General features: G+C 39.6%; 1 protein-coding gene across 1 annotated transcript in view; it reads right to left on the minus strand.

Moving 5' to 3' along the window:
* plxnb2a (plexin b2a) overlaps positions 1-21,112 on the minus strand; it is a 111,510-nt gene that overhangs the window by 58,952 nt on the left and 31,446 nt on the right. The window contains exons 2-3 of the mRNA XM_026363428.1: positions 15,799-15,856; positions 5,043-5,095 (exon numbers count right to left, since the gene is read on the minus strand). The gene's annotated coding sequence lies outside the window, so the exon portion shown is untranslated. The remainder of the gene's footprint in view (positions 1-5,042; positions 5,096-15,798; positions 15,857-21,112) is intronic.

Raw genomic sequence — 21,112 nt, forward strand, 5'->3', positions numbered from 1 at the left:
CAGCCCCCTGATTCTGTCAGTGGAAAGGTATGGGTGGAGACAAACAAAAGCACTCTGTCTAAAGTCTGGTGAGGCCCGTAGCATCAACACTGTCTAGCAGAAGTGCGTTTAATTGTTGAAGTAGTAGGCTTATAAATATATATTTTATGTGTTTTCATTCTGCACACACCTTTCAAAATAAAACCGCCTCACACCGCAGTGAACCAAATCAGGTGAAGCAAACTTTGAAGAAGTCACTTAGACAAATAATAACAAAACTTTAAACAGATGTCGCCCTGACAAATTCTTTAAAGAGAGGAAGACGGCCTGATGGCACGCTTGACTAGACGCAGCTGCCATGACTGAACGGACAATAGAAAGAGAAATTCTTTACTTCGAAACTTCAAAAGCTTATTTGAGTAGAATAACATGTGGAAAGCTGCAGCGGTGAGCAAAATAGAGACAAAGCAAACAGCTGAGCAACTTTTCTTCGTCACTGGTCCGATCCCAGCGCGACTTGGAGCAGCTAAAAGAAAAAGCGTACAAAGCTTTCCACCGTGGCCACACTCTGCTGGCTCGCACAGGAAAAAATCAAAAACCACACGAGCATCCATTCACCCACACCCTTCAAACTCAGCACACACACACACCCCCACACTGAACAAACTAAAACACTGGCAGCGCTCCTGAAATCAGTCACACCACACACATATAAACACGCCACAGTACCAGTTGGCAGCTGATAAAAGTCTGCTCCAAGTCACCAACTTTGCCTTCGAAGTCTTTTCCTCCCTCCCTCTCACTAAGCCGGGTTTTTTGCTCCTTCACTGCCTTTTCTCTTTCTTTCTATTCTCTTTTCTAAAATGTTTGCAGCTTGCATCCATCTCGGCTTTCTTCCATTGATTTAAACATTTTTTTCCATCGTTTGTAGCTTTTGCTGCAGTGTCCCTCCCCATTGCATTTATCACTATCCTGGAGTCCGACATGTCGTCCTACAGTACCTCCCTTCCTCCTGTCCTTCTTTCTTCCATCTTTCCTTCCTTGATTTTTTTCTCCTTCATCCTTTATATGACTAGAACGATGAATTAATGAGCTGATTAAGGAGGATATAATGAAAAAGATGGACACACGCTGAGATTTGGCTGGTCTGAGAACACGACTGCCATCTGCGTGTGTGTACGTGTGTTTAAAGGCCGACTGGAGTCCAGTCATAGTCACACGCCTCAAATTTCATGCAGTGATACACTTCTAGGACTAGATCCAAACACAACAACACACACACACACACACACACAGTTCACGTCGGAACGCCTCTCATGTAGAAAACTCCAGCAGCAGCAGTAGCAGATGTGCGCAGAAGTGATGAAGTGACCAAGAAGATAAATAGAAAAGTTAGAAAGAGACAACCTGATGAAAGCTTCTTCCACTATTAATACATCTCACCGTTTTGTCCCTTGCAAAAAAAAATGTTTACTCAGCCTGCGGTGATATTAATCATCCACTGTAGTTTGACTGATGTGGCTTTGAGAAGGTCAGTATTGATATTTTCTAGGCTGAATCTGCTGAATGTAACTACAGAAGAATGCTGCTGATTTGTCTGGTAAAGACTTTCCAATACAATTAACAATGAGATCTCTGTATACGGCCACTGCAGAGGACGCTGCCAACAGCAGCTGAACGGCAGTAAAGTTAAGTTTTAGGGTATTTTCATTCATGTAATTTAGAATAAACAGCAATTGTACATCAACATGACTGATAGCAGCTTATCACAGATTCTTAGTAGTTTTTATTGGCAGTCCTCCATTTGTGTTAAGCAGACTTCTCATACATGAGGAATTCAATCGTGCTGTTTTTCTTACTGATATCAGCGTCAGTGTTTACTGTAAAAATTCTTATTAATGATAAGCTGGAATTTAAACAGCTGTACTACTTTAGATACAGTTTTTAGAAGCCCCCAAATATTAATACTAGCATCATCCTTATAAATAAAACTGACTGGAACCAATTGTGTGTCCATTATTAGCTAATTATCCTGAGATATCTGTTCTTCATAACAAGAAAAATCACGTAAATTTGAAAATCATTCGTACTTCTACATTTCATATGGGTTGTTTTCAGTACATTCTGCAAGAAATTGCTCCTGCAGACTCATTTCCTAAAGGTCACTGATGTTATTGTACATACACATCAGGCTGTAAATCATTTCCTGTCTTACACACGTTTATAGAATAATAACTACATAATGTTTTTTCTTTAATGTAACATATCACGATTTCCCAACACAGTCTCCCAAGGGGGGAAGAGCATTTCATTACGTATGTATTGTTTTAAGTTGACACCCTGAGGCCCCACTTGGCCTCTGCCAGAGCAGGGGCCTAGTCGGCCCTGACACCCTCCCGCTGGAACCATCTGCCAGGCTTATTCTTTAGCAACTGGCCCCAGGAAATACACAGCAGCAGGAGGCTGATGAGAAACTATGCACTGTGAATTTTTACTGTAGCTCAGAAGTGTAATCCTGTTCGAGTGTATCTGTTGAAATCGTGTTGAATGTAGAAGTTCAGACTGGAGACCTGTCAGCTGAGGTAGGTCAAATCTCAAATCGTGTGAGGCAAACCAAAGCGAAGTCTCACGTCTAAGTCAAGTCCTGGCAAAGTAAATCTCAAGTCAGTCTGGACAAATCCAATATGTCCCACGTCTGCATGAGTTGACGTTTAAGTTCCAGTTAAATATCAGTGCAACTCCCAAGTCTGTCACAAATCAAGTCCATATACGTCTCCCAGCAGTCATGTCTCAAGTTCTGTTTTTCTGACTGTCCAGTCTGCTTGAAGCCTAGTGTGGGTTTAGGATTTCTGTTTTGATTCAAACTATTTTTCATGTTTAAGTTGCCAACAGTTGTAATTACAATTGAGGTTAGATGGTCGTGAACAAAGGAACATATGGGAGCTCACATTACTGTGGTTTGAACCGTTTATTCAGGAGCAGACACATGAAAAAGCACCTGACAATCAAAATCCAAGTCAATAAGGGAGGGGGGTGGTGAATAAAACTGAATTGAACCGCACATTTGTAGGCTGTAAACCTCGAATATGGGAGAGGAATGAATTATTTGACCCTGAGAAGCACACACACACACACACACACACACACACACATACACACAAGTTCTATTTGCTTTCATAAGATTTGAGAGAGTGACAAGCTACAAGCTCCCATGGAAGGCTGAGAAAATGAAGCCGTTTAGAGGAACACGAACTATTTAAAAGAAACACATCAGAGGGGAATGACAGATTGAAAAACGCGGAGGCAAGATGGAAACGGTGAGAGAGAGAAGGACGAAGGTGAAACTGCAGAAGCCGGCAGACTGTAGGTGCACAGAAGCAGATCGTAGGAACCAGCCACACAGAAAGGTATCATTTTAGTCCATTACCATTGTTAAATCTAATTTAAATGATTACCTAAACAACTTAGTTAAGGATTTTTGAAACCTTCTATATTATTCCCTAAAAATAGGCACATGGAAAAGCCTTGGAAATGATAAACACGGTTTATGTGTTCGGTGTTGTGAACAGAAAAAGCCTTACATGGTGAAAATAACGCTGCAGCCCGTGTGCAGGCAGCAACAGAGATGAGGTATTACAGCCATTAATATGGCAGAAAATCTGTGTGTGTACTCTACACCCCTGTGTGTGTGTAGCACTGTAGAAGTCTTCACTTTCTGGAAAAAGACAAAGAGGAACCTCAACAGATTTATAGACGAAAGCTCAAAATGGACCTAAACGTGTCATTCAGCTTTAAAGCAGTTTAATGCCCCTGCTCATTAGGAGGACATAAAAACGTACTGCAAAGAGAAGCTGTTAGTGTACTGATACAAACAAATGCCACATTTCTTCTTTCAATACAGGGCTACCTGCCATTTAACATTTTTACTCCAACTTATGTGCACAAATAGAAAACCATTTGCCAAGCTTAATGGACAAAAAGCATATAATAAATTAATACTATACCAAAGAAGGGGTTCTGGGAGCAAGTAGAGCTCCTTCAATGAGAAGTGCTTCTTACAGATTTCATATTTTCTGACTCATTAACACTCAACTAAACGAGCTCAATTTGAAAATCATTTCACCCCAAATCCTCTTGGTTCACTCCAGTCACAGGCCGGACAGACCTAAGCTAAACGGAGATGATTGAGTGTTAAGGGGAAAATAGAGCGGCCAAAGCTCTAGCGGTAACAGACATGCCATCAAATATGACGCGGACACTAACAAAACGTGCAATTATCACAAGAACAATGCTGAAAGCCACCCAGAACCAACAAGAACAAGAAAATGTGGATGTTACATCAGTTCAGACTGGGACATGTCATTGAGGTTTTGGTGGAGCTCACCAGAAGACCTGTGGGGTTTATATAAAGGTTTGACTGTAATCCCATATCCACTTGAGGTTGACATCTACATTACTTAGAGCTTAACCTCCTAACTCCCTATCCTGCATTAATTAAAGTCTCAGAGTGTGTTATACAGTAGTACTACAGTATACTAGAAGTGATGAATCGAAATCTGCTTTTTGAGGGTTAAGACGCTCTGTTCGATTTTAAAGTTGAACTTGGAAACAAACAGGGTGAATAAATAAGCAATAAGAAATAAGTTTATAATAAATACAGATACAAAAAGGTGTGTGTAGAGCGCCGGTAATTGGCTCATATCTGCAAAGGCTGTTAGTATGAGAGGCAGCAGCCTCAGCAAAAATTCATTTTGAAAAAACAGCCCAAAGCCTGCAATTAACCCCTAAACTTACCCCATGTCCCACCACACACACATATACACACACACACACACACACAAAAACCCACAAGCAACTGAAGCCGCCAAAACAAACAGCCAATGGCATTCATGGGAACTTACAATGCTCTAATGAGAGCAGGGCCCCTGCTCGGCTGTCATTAGAAAGGAAAAGCTTGAAAAACGAGCAGGAATAACAATGGAGATAAACAGAGGATGAAAGAGAGGGAGAGGGAAAATATTTCACAAAGAAAAACAAGTGTTTGGTGGGGAAAGAAAAGTTACCTGTTCAGTGTTCAGGCCTGTCGATCACTGATGACATCAAGCACCTCACTCCCCTGAGAGAAACACACACACACACACACACAATACAATTAATTGGGATTTTTCTATTTAAAAAACTGGTCATCTGCTTGACTCGTTAGGAGAAATTAAAAGGTCAACACCAGGTGAAATACTTGTTGCTTACGGTCTTAAAAGGACTCAAAAGTAAGCAGTCCGAACTGAGTTCAACCCCAACTTGCTGTATTTTTACTTATTTTCTATTTTTTACACATTAATAGTTCGTCTGCTTTTTTCCCATCTCCCAGTCCCTCGTGTTTAATTTGATGCTATTATTAACATTAAATGTGACGGTGGTTTTAATGTCACCAAAAAGACTTTTCTCAGCTTTTAATGAGTCTGTGCTTCTGTGACCGCTGTGGACACGTCTGGCAGTAACATCAGTGATTAAAATTATTGTTGCACGTTGCAGTGATTCCATTCTTTTATAATAAAGTTATATATTAATGTGTTCATTTAAATACATGAATGTTGCCTCTGATTCAATGACATGGTATTAGATACCATTTATATGCAGTATAACAACATTAATTACTTAATTACTGCACTTCAGTAAAGTTTTCAGGTATTTCTACTTTACCTGAGTCCATGTCTCAACTTTACTCCAGTCTCACGAAGAACACAAGCATATAAAACAATCTGAACCAGGACGTGATACAGTTAGTGTTGGTATAAACCCGTTCCATCAAAATAAGACAGAGCCTGACTGTATCAGAACTTATAGAAAGCCTGTGGATAAAAGTGAAAGCCAGGTTTATATTTAATGCACAGTGATGGCAATGTTAATTAAACGTAATTAATTCACAGAAACTGCCAGAAATCTTGTTTTATCCATCAGAGAGAAAAGCATATTACTGCCTGGAATAATAACAAAAAGCCGGAGCTCTGACTGAGTTTAAATGGAGCCCTTCATCAGGGCATGAATTAAACTAAAGGCATTTTAATTTGTGATAATATGAGAAGAGAGCCTCAGTTTTTCCTCTCATAACGATAACATTAACGCTTACAGGCACAGCGGGCTCTAAAATAAAAGGGCCCTTTTAACTGAGAAGATAAAAAAAAAATCAATTTGGGGAGTAATCTTCATAATGAGACAACCAAACAGACAAAAAAGCTACTGACAGTGGGAGTGTATAATGAACAAAGAGCAGCTGAGGCCCAAATGCTGAATAAGCCTCCAGTAGCTCACAGGTATCTCCATTTTCATTTCACACTGTTAAACTCAGATGAGGATGCTGCTCGCCTCTCATGCAGCAACAAAAATTAATGTCACCCATGCTGGCTTTCACTTGGAATTGAAACAACGAGCAGCCAGTGAGGCGAAACTGTAAGTGTGTGTGTGTGTGTGTGTGTGTGTGTGTGTGTGTGTGTGTGTGTGTGTGTGTGTGTGTGTGTGTGTGTGTGGTGAAGTTTGTTTGGCAGCGCTTCTAACAGTGTCGGGGCCCTTGGTGGTATCCAGCAGAATGGCCCAGTCTGTCTCCACTCTATCTCAAAGAACCATATGCCTCTGCATGGTGGAGCCTGCTTGTGAGCGTGCACATGTGCGTGTGTGTGTGTGTGTTCATTTGTTTGCATGAGTGTGTGTCCATATGTTCTAGCATTTAACATCCAACATCTAAACATCCAGATGGCGAAGCATCAGTACACACAATGTTTCCTTCCATCATCAGGAAGTAGCTTGAAAACCATAAAGACAATAAATATTCATTACGTGGGCTTCAGGGAGCGGCCACACCACTCACTTGACAATTATAGCGCAATTATCATATTGTGATAAGCATAACAAAAGAGATTTTTATTTTTTAAAACCGAACAAGACGTATATACAGAAAGAGAAATGGCTGTGGTCTAAATGACATAAAAAATTGGATTAAGTGGGAGAGGAAGCACGAGATATGGGCAAATCTAGCCCTCCGTGCTCATGCTAAGCTTTTATCAGCTGGATTAATGTCCTCAGAGTGTATAGATAGACAGTAAAACCCATACCAGTCCAACTGAAGTCACTTAATATGGCAACCAATCAAAGCCTTGCATCTGCAACAGCTACTCTGCTTTTTTAGCTTCATACTACATGAAGCAAATCAATAAGAGCCTTCAAAAAGCTGCACAGTGCAACAGCAGATTTAAAATGTACTAATTTCCTCTGTTGTTATTGCTGTCTGTCCTAGTTTTCAGATATGAATATCAGATACAGCTCACAACTGCATCTTGTGGAAAGGTAACAACCAATAGCTCAAAGAACTGCAGGATGCTCTACTTAGGCCAACTACACTATATACTATGAAGCTAAAACTGTTAGGGCACAAAAACTTATTGACCAAGTGCTGTTTGATTTGCAACTCCATTCTTTTAAAAACTCCATCACATATTAAGTACGTGACCTACTGAAATGTCAAAACTTGGCTGTTTCCTTAGCAACACACCTCCAGAAAAAAGGTGTGTAGTCCCTAAAATAGTTTGACCTAATGCTGATAAACTAAAGGTTTAATTAAGAAAGATATTTTTTGCCTTTTAAAGGTTTTATAAGATTGAGATAATATAAATCCGATAAATAAATAAAAGTTTTTTCCTGTTGAAGACTACTCATTGATTAGATTAACAGACAGAAGTCCACTGAGACGTTCCTTTTGGGTTTGTATTTTTTCCTTCATCTAAAGACACACACAGAAACACGAGGACATCAAAATAGCTCAATCATTTCAACGGCTTTTATTAAATTTTCAGAGGGTTGTTGTGTATTCTTCTTTCAGCTCACCCTTCACTGACCTCTCGTCTGCGTCTTTCATTTCCAGTCTGCTCTTCAATAAGATTCAAAAACTGTTTCCACTGTGAATCAGTAAAAGGCACAAGGCTGGATGCATATTCTGTGGCTTTAAGGACTAAACTTTTTTGCTTTGTTTTTTTTTTTTTTTTTTTACACACTTCAAACTTTTTGAATAATTTGTTTTTACCATTCATTGTCTGTGCAGCGACAATATAAACCAAAGTTTTCTTTCCATTTCTGGCTAAATCTACTGTACATAAAAATTAAGCAGACGGAGAACAGGCACACACAGCAGGTCCAGATTGCAGGCAGGGACACCCTCTGTTCTCTGTCTGACCTCTACAGCAGAAACACACACACACACACACACACATCGTGGGTCATGTGCCAATAGAGATGGTCGAACAATGAGAGAGCCATGGAGCCACGTCTAGAGACAAAGATCCCAAACAGTTTCCCTTACAAACATATACAACTGAACGTAATGCACATAATTTAAATAACAGGATGTGATCTCATGACTTTTGTTGAAGTTTGAGTAACTACAGTTTCACTACTCCAACTTTTTTGCTTGTTCAGATGATTTGGCGTCTTTCTTCTTAAGCTTTGCCTAAAACAACTAAAGCTGTATTAAATGCACGTCTCTGTTGTTTCTTGTTTAGCATTTTTCCCTCTACCGCCCAAAGAAGCGTGAAGTTGGTGAGTGTAAATTAGAACTACAAAGATAAATCAGCCAATATTGCCTCAGTGCAGACATAACAGAGGATGTCACCAACTTAACATAAATCACACTCAACTGGAAGCTCCTCTTAGACTACACACACATACTAAAGCGAGTATCGTGGGTAGCAAACTTAATATGCTGAACTTAGTTGGCACCCAGCAGTCATATCAACACTTTTTTACTTTTATGTCCTTTAGCAACAAGGAAGCATCCAAGTACAAACTAGTGCTCCTCTGTGTCTGCTGGATGTGAGAGTATACAGCTCTTTGCCAACAAGTTCGGACCAAGATCTTGATAAGGCCTTGCCCAGGAGAGAGGTTAAGGGTAAGAGGTAATCAGGGGGTAAAGGAAGAAGGAAGGAAGGAAGGAAGGAAGGAAGGAAGGAAGGAAGTGTGCACAGAAACACTGTCGAAAAAGTTAAATTAGAGGTTCTGTCAAAAAAATATAATGAATGCTAAACTTATGCAAATGCTAAAACAATCTGCATAAGTACTTTTAAACACAGGACTTCAAAATGTGTAAGTGACTGTGTAGACGTGTGCGCTTGTGTGTGTGTGGAGGCTTATTTAAGTAGGATTTTAAGCAATTAGGACAGGAAACAGAGGCAATGTTGCTTTGGCTTCCCAGTGGAATTAAGTTATGCACTGTCAACACACAAATTCACTCTCTCACACACACAAATACACACACACAGTGCAAATTCCCACACTGATCGACAACACGGTCTCAGCTGTGAAACATCACATCCACACAAACTTGAAAACCCACCATCAACTTCCTCTTGACCCATTTCCCTAACACAACACACCACCTCTCTCTTTTCATGCCATGGCTCCATCCCACTATCTTGCTCTCCTCATCTGCTGGAGGCAAAGCAGACCAGACCATTCCTGCTTTGTGTCACCAGATCAGAGGACACACACACACACATAAACACAGCCATACACACAGTTAAGCAGTTTGTTTGTGAGGCCAAAGGAATGCAGCGCAAACTGCTTTTCTGAACTCCACTGTGCTGCGTCTTTAGGTATTCAGAAGGTAATGACGACTTTAACACTAATAAATCACTTTCACACATTTTCCCCAATTAAGAGCTGCTGATCATATTTTCTGATTAGTGTCCTCATGTATGAGCAACTTGTTACAAGAAGAAACTGTTTAGTTTCCACTGAGGATCGGGAGAACGTGTGCCCTCATTTATTTTATTTCTGCACCCCGCTCACTTTGACTACTTGACTTTCTCAATAAAACCTCTCTGAACTATATCTTCTCACAGTCGAGCTACAATAACCAGATGAGAGAGCATAGCTTTCAGTTACTAACATGTATGTTTCGTACGTTAGTCACTTATCAAGCAAAATACCAAATATTTGCAGGCTCCAGCTTCAAAAATAAGAAACTTTGCTCCTTTTTCTGTTTAGATTATTGTGGATGTGACATAAGGATGAAAGCAAAACCATGAAAAGCAGGAGCATGTCAACTGTGCAACTATAAAAGTGAACAAATCCTAGCAGGCACTGAAGTCCAACCTTTTGTAATTAACACTCTGTTCTGCAGAAATATCCACAGACTTTGACGCTATTTTGGTCGACACCAACAGATGATTTAGTTTTGATTCCCACATCCATTTTACTGAAGGCGACGCTGCTGGTTATGTAGCATGAGAATAAGTGTCTGTCATTTCAAACACATAACCACAGATGTGATGTGCAGTCAAACTACCAGACCTGCCTGACGTGGATGCACCTGAAGGTAATGTGGTCTATTATGCGAGCAGTAACCATTAAATCAGCAGATATGAGGAAAAGAAACAACATGCTTTAAAAAGCACACATAAACAATTTGTCAGGAAAAAGAAAAAGACAGAAATACCCCCCCTCAAATGCAAATGAAGAGTAGATACAACATGGGAAAACAAGGCCAGAAGTTAAAAAAAGATGGGAAGCAGGGAACAAGGCAGAGGAGAGATAAAAGGGTAGTGAGTGGAGCAGAGCTGCAGTAGTTTGTTTAACAGTCTAACAGGAAATGTTGAATCTGGCTCCATCAGTGCGCTCTCATCAAGGCCGCCGAGACGAACTGGCTCCAAAATGAAGTGGAAACTAAATGAATCCACGTTGGTGGAAGAATTTCTTTGTTTACTGAGAGAGGTAAAGACGAGGAGAAGAGAACAACACAGAGGCCACAGACATCTCAGATCCACCAAACAATATGTAAAGCATTAGGAAATAAAAACTTCAAACCACCTATGTGCATCTTTCTATCTTATATTCCGACTTTTTAATCTGTTTTCTCCTTCACGCTCACCTCCTCCCACCTCCAAACGTCCCTCTATAAAATCTCATTTCCAAGGATTTAAAAAAGTAGCATTTTACTTTCAAATTCTTTTATTTCTTGGGGAAGGTTGACTGAACATCTACCTGCTTCACATTTACTCAATGCCACACATTCATAACTAGCGGATGCCAAAGCAACCACATTCCTGTTTGTATATTTACACTGCAACTGTGGGTGACATCAAACCTTCACCTTGTAATGACTACAGAAGCGTAATGCTGCCCTCAGACGAACTTTTGCACAAAGCAAGGACAGGGATATTTTACTAGACGCTATGAACAGGAAGAATGATAGCAGCAAACAAAAGCCCTTTTAGTTTTTATGTGGGCAGACAGCTATTTCTTAGCTGGGTTAAGCCAAAACTAGATCCAGACTCTTGTCAAAACAAGTAAATCTTCATTTTCTTTTTCCTAGCGGCAGATTGTATCATTTGTTTAACAGAAGATTTACAAAGCAAATAGTTTTTAATTACAGTAATGCCCAATTTGATTCTCAACTGAATGATTTATTGTTCTGTAAGTGCATCACTAGCAGCTTTCCCACCAAAGGAACAACATTATTTTTGACAAATTCCTGAAAACCTAATGCAACACTCCCAAAATATCCTCATCAGCCTTTAAAAACCCAAAGCAGACAAAGCCGCTGTAACACTGGAATGGATGGCTGAGTAGGTGGGGGCAAACACATCTGGTTTCGCTCAACATGACTGCCATTCCTCAGGGAAGAGGGAGTGAGAGACACAAAGGGAGAGAGAGAAAGAGTAGGTTGGACGGTAATTAACTGGGCTATTACACCAACATCAGTCTTCTCAAAATCTTCTTCCCACTGGCATCTCAGTAGATCAGAAGTAAGAGGTGTTTACCATGAAAACTAAATCCCACAACTTCCAATGTGATGCAACAAAAGGGTGTGGGAACTGGGCCGACACCGTGGCCTTCAAAACAATTTATGACTTTTCCTTTAAGGTCCATTACTTAGTGAGAGCACTTCAGTGACTTCAGTGAATAAAAATGTTCTGTGCGAGTTTGTTACTGCTGTTTTTCAATGTGTCAAACAAGCTCGGAAACTACTGAAAATGTGTTTTTTGCCCTTTCTGTATCTGTAGAAGATACAGATTTGATTATTTTTTGTAACACGCTGATTTCCTGCCAATAAAATAATTAAAACTATATCTCAGAATAGTTATTTCACTCATATCCTGTCACTCATAGGTGCCAATGATGAGGAGCCAGCAAACAATTAGGTTAGGACCACAACATAATGCAATGCAGCACCACATTGGCCATTTAAATATGTCCAAATGCACATTTCTAGGACTGTAAACTGTTCAAATGCTAAAGGACCATCTTAAACAGAGCTATTGTTGATTTAAGCATGGCAAAAGCCAAACTTCTTAAACATCACCTATACTTAGACAAGGCTGAGGTTGGCCAAGCTCAGAACACTGGTATTAGCAAATTAAAAACTGACTGACGGGTTCAAAGCACTGCTTGTTTCTCTCAGCTTACCGATAACAACAAGGCACCATTTTGGATGACCTCGGTCAACTTTCTACACTGGATGATGGTGTTTTCACGTCAATCCTTAAAGTAATATGAGTAAGTGCAAAGACTGGTTTCACCTGTGGGATGAACCTACTGTATAGTGAATCCTTGCCGCCACATTTGTACGATACTATCACACTACAGCTAAATGTGATGCTCGTGTGCCCATTTTTTTAACATCACAAACATGAGTCATAATTTGATGCTTTATTTAATTAAAGACTGACAGTGAAGCTAAAAACGCTCTGCAAATTTGTGAGAGCTGCATGATTGGCAAAGAAAACACAGAACTACTGTAGATTAATTGGAGCAGCTTGATAGACTTGAAGTCACATGGGAAATATAAAACTAAATTCTATCTTCTATTAGAAAAGTTGGTGAATGACAATGTCCAAAACCTACAAAGCCACATATGGGTTACATAAATTGGCTGCTACTGTTTTTTTTTTTCTTTTGAATCGCAGACATCTATTTTTAGGGGTAAATACAACCCCTCGCACCTCACACTCTCGTCTCTCCATGGAGCTTAATCGAGCAGAAACGCAATATAAAAAATAATATTGCAAACACACAATCAAACTCAAAAGACACAACACCCACCCAAAGCAGCAGCAGTGAAAATCAGAACTTCTCTCTCTTTCTCTGTGCAATGGAAAATGAAATGCCAAGCCTGGCTAAGGACATAATGAAAAAGCTATTATCAGCTTGAGCTTTCATCAGCACTGCATTCAACCATGTTCAATACAAACTGATTCTCTCATCTCGCGCTGTACCCCATCTGAATGCTGGGATATAATAAAGGAGGCGAGATAAGACAGAGAGATCACTTTTTTTTTTTTTCCTGTTAAAAGGAGTGTATCAGCACATTTACTGACAGGACAAAGTTTTCATGGGCAACATGCGGACGCGTTCGCTGCTGCAAAAGGCCAAGACAATCAACCTGTCATTGTAGAAATCTGATGTATTCAAATCATTAGTAGAGTCTATACGTCTTTACTGTGTGTGTGTCTTATTATCTGCTAGTTTTATGTCCGTGTCTTTAATCTTGAATCTTTTTATGTTCTTGTTTTATTGTGTCTTGTTCTTTATGGATTTATTCTCTCCTCTTTATCCGTCAGTCACCTCCGGCATTATTGCCTCTGAATTCAAATGCAGTCACTTCATACAATATTAAATTAAATATTGAATTATATATACATTATGATACAATATTCCAACTACATCCAGCATATATTAAGGTCTAATGAGGAGGTGCTGAAGTCAGAACTGTGACGTATGACCTATGGATCGAACAGCAGGAGATTCTGAGATATAACAGCTACAGTGGAATGGGACGGAGCTTTTCAGTTTTATTATTCAGTGTTCGGCAAACGAGCAGCCCTGCATCTTCCAAGGGAATATAAGGATCCTTTGGGGTCTCATTTATGAGCTCTGATCATCATTTCTATGAGTACACATCAGAGTAGTATAGCTTTTAAGAATCAATCTGTATGTAAAAGATACGTTTGTTTAGTATTTTCTTGCACCCCCAGCTGCTACTCACTGGTATTTTCATTACAGATTCATCTGTGCATTATATCATTTAAATTATTTATGACCAATTTGACATGTTAAATGCCTTGTTGGGTCCAAAACCTAAAGATGTTTAATTTACTGTCACCTCACAGTCGAGAGGCTGGAAACCACAGCTGACAAACTCGAAAATCAATGGTCATTATCTTGAAGGCTACAGAAGTTGTTTGGCCTCAATTTATTTTCTTCAGTGAAATAAAGGGCAAATCTGAATTGAATAAGGAGTGCAAACATGAGCACTGTGGCAGAATAAAAGCACAGCAATAGAAATATGTCCTATTTTTATACCACCTCAGCCCCTAATAAACAACGACAAAATAGAAGAAGGGAGAACATCTGGGGAAAGAAACAACAGCTGATAATTTGAAGTAGCTGTTGAATCATGAGCAGCTTTCCTCTAAATATGCGATGCATACAATAATCCAGTACAAGGAGGTCTTCTCTCTCAGCTGGTCCAAATAATCCATCCCTAATACTGTACATGGCCATGCTGATGACTTACAGCTGTGATGCTCAATCTGCATTTGAGTCTTAAATAGGGCGACTTTTCTAGAGCAGGAAAATAATTCTTACATCTGTCGACAATAATAACGACGTTGTGTGCGTGTGTGTGCACTTTAGATGTGCAAGTTGAGTTTACATTTTTGAGTCAGGCTTCACAGCTGCAGCTCCCCTCTGAGATGAACACCCACACTGAAATAAGGATGCAAACACACTGAACTTCCTCCAGCAAAACAAACCAGCGTTTTCCTGTACACCTCCCAGAGGAAAGTGGGAGTATGGGTGCATGTGTATGCATGTAAGTGTTTTACATTTTAGAAATTATTTTCTCAGGAAAAAAAAAAACAAGTGAAGCACATTTGAAGAGATGCATTATACAGCAGACGTTGGCTATTTTGCTTTTTGACATACTGTATTCATATAATTTATTGTTCTAGGTTCTGACTTATTATTTTGTTCTTTACAGAGTAAATACGTACAGTGGTTTAATTCTCTGTCCTAACTGTGTCTAGGCAACAACAGAAGCTGCTGCAGTTAAAAATAAACTTTTGGATTCAAATCGTTTACACTTCTTGTGTAGGCCATTAACTTTTGTTAAATATACACAGTTCAATATTAATAGCCAGTCTGTAATTGTATTAGAGACAGTCTGGAATAAACATCAGCACAGTTATTCAGAAAGCTGGACTACTTCCTGTATCAGTGTTATTATCAGGTTTCCTGTTTGCTCTTTATCACCCTGACAGCCTCCCATGTGTTTGCACTCAAGACACTGCCTGCAAGGCTTCACACTGGAGAAATAATGCGTGTTTACGTGAGTTATATGGCCAAATAATTAGGTAATAGCCCTGCAATGCTATGTGTTGACACAGCAACTCCAGTTTAATGAACTGGTTTTATATGATGCAGCCTATAGACGGAAAAGAAAGAGCCATCTATAGCCCTGATGAGGAGCCACAAGCTGAAATCTGGCCATGAAGTTATTTTTTTTATACTATAGGTTTTACCTTTTCAAAAATATTTTGCAAACCAGGTTGAAATATTTTTAATAAGTGATTAGTGGACTATTTAAGTCCATGTAACAGAGCTACTGTCTGAAAGAGAATGTTAACTGTTTGTTTTAACTTTCTATTTCATAGGTGCATCAAGGAAAAGATGATGAAATGCCTTAAAATAATTTGTGAAGACCAGAAAAAATAAGATGAAACCCGTCAATCTGACCAACAACAAGATGAACTTGATAAAAGTTTCCCTTCTTACCTGTTCTGTGTTCAGGCTTAGTGAACTATGAAGACATGAACCACCTCACTCTCCTCTCCTGCACAAAACAAAACACAAAATCACATCATTAACACATTACAATGGTTTATTATGAAGAACTTATTAAAACTGACACTAAATCTGTAGACTTTCAGTGCTGACAACAAAACCCAGCAACTGTTTCATCATCAGTAAACTCACTGCTGGCTGAAGTCCTCTAATTATTTTTTGCTTAAATTCGAGTTTTATAAGAATCATCTCAGGGGGCTTAGCAAGTCTTTCATCAGCCTGAGCAGTCAATTACGGCTAAAACATGTAAATTAACACAATGGAAGCCACGAGGTACAAACTGCTATTTTGAGGAAGGTTAATTATGCAGAAAAAAGAGCAAAATAAGATGCGATAGGAATAGTGAGAAAGTCAACGTTAGAGGTGACGCCCACACCATCTTTGCTACCATAAGAGAGTCGGTTAGGGGAGAAGTAGGACACACACACACTCACACACACACACACACACACACACGCAGGTTAATTACACTTAATGGAACTCTATGTGATTCAGTCTAATCACGCTTTAGTGGACCGTAATGATGAACCACCTACACTTCCAATCATCTGTGAGTCAGAACACTTGACTCTACAGACTGGAAGGGTGATCGATCTCAGGTTAACGCTAATGCTGATTAAATTGTGTTCGTGGTCATCATGGTGCAGTATTCTGACCCAAGTCCTTCTCACATTCACAACCTTTTCCCATTAACTTTCATGCAATAAAATACAGCTGAATCGTTGCGCTGAAGTAACAGAGATCACTAAGTTGGGCAATGATGGATCACTCAGCCCCTAGTTCTGACTGTCAGGGGGAGCAGTTGGCCCTCTAACACTAGTCCTTAGTTAAATTACTAATGCAGCAATAACTCATTTAAAGCACAGTGTCAATTGCATAGGAACTGTAACACAACTGAGTGAGGCAGAATTAAAATGTATTCCTTGCTAGTTTGGTTGCTCATTAATCTCCTCTTTGTGCAAGTCCACTCTTCTTATCAGCTTTGTTTCCATTGGAGAACATTTTGTTCCTCTTAGAGTTGAAGTAACTTATTAAAAGTAAAGAAAGACAAGGTTGGAAGAATGTTAACATGTTCACTCTTTAATTAACTAGATATTATGTATTCATGCAACCATCTATCAATCGACCCTGAATCTATCGAGCTGTAAACACAACCATAGCATAAAATGTCCTTGGGACTTAATAAACTCTCTGGTATTCAAGAACACTGGCTACATATTTAAATTGTTATTTATAACAAATAGAAAGAAGTCTTGTCTTTAATTTAATGTACATATTTCTACGCGCTTCCCAGAGACTGCATGCTATATATAGATGCAACTGGATGCTTACAAATATCAACTATTAGGAAGATTTGCTGAAAATACATCTGTACCAACCTCAAAATGATGAGTCAGTATTTATTACAAAAGGTTTTGGCCCATCATTGGTTGGTAAACAAAAAAATGAAGAGAGGACTCCTTAGAGCACTGCTGTCGTTTCTGTTTGCAAGTAGCTGATGTGAATATAGTTCTATCAAAACTAAACAATATTGATGTTTAATTAGCCTTTGTTTAAGGCTTTTGGGGACACTGCAGTGTGTAGGTCGATCAGTCAGCCACCACAACAATGTGAAATAAACTCAGCATATCAACAAGAAGAAGCAACACCACAGCACAACGAACGATCAGTTGAAACGTTAAAGCAGAGGGGGTGAGTGAAATGAACACTTTCCAGCACGGTGTTAAGTTACTCTATTAGGAAGCTCTGGAATGGCTGCGATTCAGAAAAGCCCTGGTGGCTGGAAATTCAATAAAAGAGGGATACATTCTTGGAATTCCCCTCCCCTGTTATATTGATGCTCGTATCAAATGGTCGTTGGTGACAGAAAGAGGGCGAGGAGAAGTATGGTAAGTGTTAAGACATGGGAGTTAAGTATACACTCTAACAGTGGCAGAAACACCAGAGAAGAAACGTATTATGACAGATTTAAGTTCAGCACGTGCAAACTGAAGCCTGTATATACTGTACACACACACACACACACACACACACACACACACACCTCTACTGTATGACAGATGAAGAAGGAGCTTTGAATACCATGATGTGATTTGCAGCTTGACATGTTTTAGCTGGCAGGATATTTCATGATAGTTTATTACACTTTGAGTCTTTTAAATCAACGAGAAAACACACACACACACACACACACACACACACACACACACACACACACACACACAGAGGGAGGAGTGGAGCCTTGTAAATCAGTTTTGCTGGCTGGGTCTTATCTGAGAAATGCCAGCCATGAGAGCAGGGAGGTACAGTGAGCTGAAGTGTGTGCAGCTGACTTTTCTCTCCCTTTAATGACTCCCTGCCTCATTGAACAGCACGGAGGCGAGCGGCTGCCAGGTTAAGGTGAGAACAGCATCACAATGTGCAATTAATGACGAAACGTCATGAAACTGCACTGTATGTTAAAAAAGGTCTGAGCATAGATCAGATTGTTACATAACCAACTGAGCTGCAAACGAAGGGTTGAGACAGGTTATGTGTTGACCAGTTTCTAAATATAATAGCAGCGTTAGCTTATAGTGAAACAGTAAGGACGCTAAATGGTCGCCATGTTTATAGTAAACCTGAGCCATGCTGCACTGTTTTTAGTTTATTCTAATTCATAATAGGTTTTGCCTTTAACTACAGCCACGTCTTAGAGTTATGATACATACTAGAAATATTAGGACTCTCCAATATGATATTTCCCACTACAACTCGTATTTACAATGTTTTTTTATAAAATAATCAAATGTGTCAGTGTATAATGTTAATTCTACATATAAATACAATTCTAATACATTTTCTTTTCAATGCTCCGCTGCAGATAAAAGTTGCACAATGCTCTTTATAGGACTTTTAGCCTTTTTCATTTATTCAGGGTGACCATACTTTTGTGGAAAGTATTTTGAACGTAAATATTTGACTGTAAGAACACTTCACTGAAAGATTAGCTTTAGTAGCTGGGATGCTGATGCCCTGAAGGTGACAAGAGTGAGACGAAGAAAGATGGAGTGTGTGAGAGACAGACAGAGAGAGAGGGAGGTAAAGGGGAGTTAGTTCTGTATCATGGTGATTAGTCCAGTTGAGTAGGTTGCATAGTCCACCGTGGTTGTGTTATATCCCTCATAAAAGCTGAAAAGCTCAGAGAAAAGAATTGAAAATCCAGAATAACCCAAACTCTTCAAATGTTTTTGCATTTAGCAGAAGTAGTTCTCCAGACAACGGAGGGGAAGAGGACAGCTGTACAGTGGACACAAGATTCCCACTGAGTCCAGCACAAACACGAGACAAGACAACACACAGCTAGTCTGCGTTTATTTAGCAAGATAATGCACTTTTTAATGCTGCTTGGGTTTCATCACAAATTCTAATTCACTGAGTGCAGAATATTATCACAGAAAAATCCAATGAAGAGAGGAATGTGAGTGTGCCTGGTGCTGTATATGCTGCTGTACAATTCTAATCTCACAAGCTCTATAGACTAATAACTTGTAAATATACAGAGCGGAAAGTGAAAAATAGAAATGTATTAGTATGCAAATTGAACAGCAATAAATCCCAATGTTGTTACTTACTCGCAGCTTGATTTGCAGATTTGTTATCCTCGGGTTTTAGACTACTGGGCTCTGGCAAGTTGCGATGGGCAGAGTCAATGCACAACATCTAGAGATCAAATTTCTGCAGCCCACTCCCCTCTACCACTAACCTCACCATGTTGTTGTGATTCTCTGCCGATTTATTGCATGTGTTTTGCAACTGGTGCCCAAAAAAGATTTGTGTGGAACGTTTATTTTGTGTGAACTATTCCTTTAAACACAAATTATCAGCTACTGGCAGAGTTGAAAACAACAACAATATATTATTATTGGTCTTAAAGAGCTTTTGTTTTGTCCTAGCGAACATTTCCAAAAGGGATCACCTTATCTTAAACCCATTATGCAAAAAATTGTGACAGTCGCTGTAAGAGTGTAGCTCACAAATAAACACTGGGGTTGTAATAATCAGTGTTTAAGAATTGGGGATTAATTAATAGTGGTGGTAATATATTTCTTTTCCTTAAGCCAAATATGTTTGGGAATTAAAAGCTTTTTTCTATCAATCTCATGCCGTCTCTTCCTCTCATCCTTTATCTGGTGCAGTTTTTTCTCTCTGAATCTCTGCTTCACAGCCTCAGTGTTACTGCTCAAACTGTGTGGTTAATCCACTGTGGCTGTGGTTAGGGCTTTATATATACACACACACACACACACTCACACTCACACACACAGGTCTGTGCCTGTGGTGGAAGTCTTGCAGACATGGGATTTCCTTTCACATCCAATTGAGACTAAAGAAACTTGGTGAGAAGAGCATGGGGCAGATAAGCTGCAAACACACAGACACACTCATCACACACAAACATCAATAGCCTAGACATAATGTTAGCAGCTTATAAACCCCTCTAAGAAACATCAGCTGCACAGAAACGACCACCCTCCACCCACCAACACACACACACACACACACACACCTTTCTTTGTAGGAGTATGTATACAGGAATTTGCTGGGAAGTAATTACAATGTGGGGTCTGAGCAGCATCCGATTAAGATCCTGAGGTTTTATGACAGCCCTTTGAAGAGCTCTGAGTGCAGCAGCTCAACCTGGCTCAGCAAAACAGTCAGCACACACACAGCAGAGGTTGAACCCAAATGTAGTTATTCCACATTCCACTTTTACAGCACCAAAATGCAAAAATACATAATGATAACACAGTCAAATGCCATATAATGCAATACAGCTGATAGTTTACTACTGTGGCAGGTTTGTAGTTAGATATTCTCTTCTCTTCTCTCTCTCGCTCTTTATCGCACAAACGTACATTAGCAAACTGCAACAAAGTCAAGGAAACGTGAATGTGGCAGTAATACACTGTAGCTGGTGTTTTTCATTATCATCTCTCTGATAACTGACCGTGGAGAGCACACGGGAGGAATGATGTGCAACACCGACACCAGAAAGTATCCCAGGATATTGTGACCACATAGACTGTGGTGGAAGCTGCCTCTATATTGCAATCACTAAATAAGAGCTATGTTAGCCTTCAAAGACCGGTTAATATTAATATTATTGCCTAATTTGTCTCTGTTCTTCTTTTCCATTACACCCACCAAAAAACAAGTCAACCAGCAAAGAAACTTGCTGGCAAAAATAGACCCAGCAAGTAAA

This window comes from Anabas testudineus, chromosome 23, assembly GCF_900324465.2.
Source record: "Anabas testudineus chromosome 23, fAnaTes1.2, whole genome shotgun sequence".
Taxonomy (NCBI): Eukaryota; Metazoa; Chordata; class Actinopteri; order Anabantiformes; family Anabantidae; genus Anabas; species Anabas testudineus.